Source organism: Platichthys flesus, chromosome 1, assembly GCF_949316205.1.
Source record: "Platichthys flesus chromosome 1, fPlaFle2.1, whole genome shotgun sequence".
Taxonomy (NCBI): Eukaryota; Metazoa; Chordata; class Actinopteri; order Pleuronectiformes; family Pleuronectidae; genus Platichthys; species Platichthys flesus.
In genome coordinates, this window is record NC_084945.1 from 28505128 (window position 1) to 28508632 (window position 3505).

The window sequence follows — 3505 nt, forward strand, 5'->3', positions numbered from 1 at the left end:
TGTAAGAGATTGTTATAATAAAAACAAATGTTCTGTTAATGCCTCTCTTCTTTCTATGTTGCCCTTTTGTGTTTCACCTAGGATACCTGAACACATTTCATCATTGCTGGAAGACATTTTTAAGTATATTTAAAGGGAAGTAAGCCAATTAAATTTGCTTTCTATTACTCACTATGATTATTATTCTTCCCTGTTCTTCTTTTTAGTTCCTCCAAAAACTTCACAGACTTTTACAGTGCAATGCAACTGAAACTTTGAAAGTATTTTATAGTTAAAAAGGCCCATAATGTGTAAAAATTCTGTGCTTTTACTATCCGTAATAGCTTAAAGATAGTCTGCAGACTTTTGGGACTGCACTCGTCTCTCAGCCCTCCGTTGTGAAACTCTGGACTTACTTCTACGTTGGCCTACTTTCCTGCTAAAACTTGAACAAACATGAGGACGGTGTAACTTACCATTCAGAAACATCCTGTTGTAACCAACTGTAATTATATGGCTGGCCTTTTATAGCGGTATCCAAACATACCAACATGTCTCCTTTGTAGGCCTTTCTTCATCTTTGTCTTCAAATTAGTTTTCTTCTTTAAAAAAAAAAGAATCTATCTCCTCAAAGAAAAGTGCTGGTTAAACCCACTGAAATGAACAAATTACCCAAAAGACATTAACTAAACCCAACTCCCTAAGACACAGCAAAACAGGAGAATAATCACAAAGAAACAAAGGCAGCTGACCCCATCAGCTTCAGTGCTATTTACAAACGGACATTTAATGGGACACTATTTACAATAATGTATATACACAAATACTTACTACCTGGATCTAGGGTTATACACACAAGGCAAACACACAAAGCAATCAATAGCAAAAAAACGGTTTGGAAGCCAAAGACAGAGCTGAGGCACTGCTGTGGAAACCCAAGACACTTGGAAACCCAAGACACTTTAAGCTGAAGGATGTGCCGGAGGAACCAATCAGCAGCGGACAGCTCCCAGAACTAATCAGCCCATCCAGCCAAAACCGTGGAGACCTGCCAGTGGCACTACAAAGCTTGTGTCCTGAACACACACTCACACGAAAAACACAGACACACAAATCACTGTATCCCTTAACCACAGGAGTTACTCTGGATCTTGAGTACAATGCCTCTTCTGATTTGCTACTCTAGGCTGTTTCGGAAATCACTCACTAATCACCACATAGTCCACATATAATGTTTCGTGAAAATGATCATACTCTATAAAGTGCACTCATTGTATCGCACAATGCATCATGAAAAGTCTTATAAAACCAATAGTCACTAACCGAGCAACGTAAACCCACATGCATTGTGCTTGTGGCAAGGGAGACCATAAGAGAGAGGGCAGCAGGAACAATCTGATCTGTTGTGCATGTCATGCAGCGTATTTCAGCATAAACTGAGCCAAACATGTTTATGTCTTCATTAAAAGATAATCATTCATCTTTAATTAAAAACTATTTTTATGTCACAATCCTGCGATAATGAGGTAATTGCAGATGCAGAGAAAATCAGCAATTATGCAGATGATCTCACTATATAGTCCTCTAAGGATGTGAGGGCTAGTGCATGAGTGGGTGATTTCAACACAGCATATGTTTCTCTGTTAACTGAAGCAGTGTCTGTGCTACCATTTGCAGTAACAAGTTACACTGTTTGGCAATAAGAGTCTAAGGCTACATCTCTCATTTATCGTTTTCAGGAGAATCTTTCAATGGGCATATAACTTAGCAATAACAATGAAATTATTGTCTGTGCTAAAATGCAAAAGTACCATTAAATGTTTTTCTAAAACAATGCACAGGAAGAAACTTTGAGAAATTTGATTAAAACACCAAACTGAAAAACTGGCAGCATGGTGGTGCGATGGTTGACACAGGTTATGCTAAATGATGACTTCCAATTGCCATAACTGAATGTGAGCATGAACGGTTGTTAGTCTCAAGAATTTGCCCTGTGATGGATCGGCGACTCTATTTTTGACAATATTACTGGTATGAATGAATGAATGGACATGTTAACAATAATGTGTTGTTTCCATCTATCTTTTTCATCTTTTAACACAATTCTGACTATTCTCTATTTTTAAATAAGTTACATTTCCGATTTAACTTGTGAGGATCTGGGCCAGTTATGACCACGTCTGGCCGGCTGAATGCTCCTGGTGGCCTAAATACTGCCACACAAAGTGGGACACAGACACCCACACAGAGCTGAATGCGGGTTCTTTCAAAGCAATGCTGTTTTTAATGTGGTTTATCTTCATCATACCCAGAGACATCAAGATTATCAATTTAAAAAGTAACACCAGATTAAATGATTTGATAGAAAGTCAACAGAATAATTGAGGTCCACTTGGATGATTGATCAGAATCAGAATTAGAATCAGAAAGTATTTATTGCCAAGTAGGTTTACACCTACAAGGAATTTGCTCTGGTTATTGGTGCATACAATGAACATAGAAACATAAAACATAAAAACACAATAAATATAACACACATAAGAAAAGCAATAAAAAGAAACAATATATATTTACTCACTATTTACTTCTTATTACTCCTTTTTTCTAATATTTATACAAAGTAACATTATTTAGACATAAACATATCTAAATAAAATATATATAATAGATAAAAGATATAAAAAGTGAAGTTAAAAGTTAAATGCAAGATGCAAGTCAGTGAACAGTGTTAGATTGCAATATGCAATGTAATGCAGTATAATATAATATAATATAATGTGTTAATTTAACAGATCCTTGAGGTGTGGGGGCGGAATAAAAGTCAGAGTCAGGTGGGGGTCCCGGGCCTTGTTGATTAGGCTAACTGCAGCCGGGAAGAAGCTGGTCTTGTGGCGGGCGGTTTGGGTCCTGATGGAAGAACCTCAAAGAGTTTGTTACCTGGTTTGGAGGGATCAGCCACAATCTTACCTGCACGCCTCAGGGTCCTAGAGGCAAACAGGTCCTGTAGAGATGGCAGATTGCAACCGATCACCTTCTCAGCAGAACGGATGATACGCTGCAGCCTCCTTTTGTCGTTTGCGATGGCAGCAGCAAACCAGATTGTGATGGAGGTGAGGATGGACTCGATGATGCAGGTGTAGAAGTGCACCATCATTGTATTTGGCAGGTTGAACTTCTTCAGCTGCCGCAGGAAGTACATCCTCTGTTGACCTCTTTTGGTGAGGGAGCTGATGTTCAGCTCCCATTTGAGGTCCTGGGAGATGATGCTGCCCAGGAAGCGGAAGGACTCCGCAAGTCTAAGGAAAACTGTCATTTAATATAACAGACCGCTGAACTCATGCAAGAATGGGTTCATTATGGGGTGACACAAGTTATTTTCAGGGATAGATTGCCCATTAATAATGCATCTCAGTTTGACACACAGAAGTGTTCAGCTGCAAGAGGAAAATAATCAGAAAATCAAGTTTTCCTGGAAGTTTCAACCCCTTCCAGTTTTGTTATACGCTGACATTCCCCTGACAGCCTT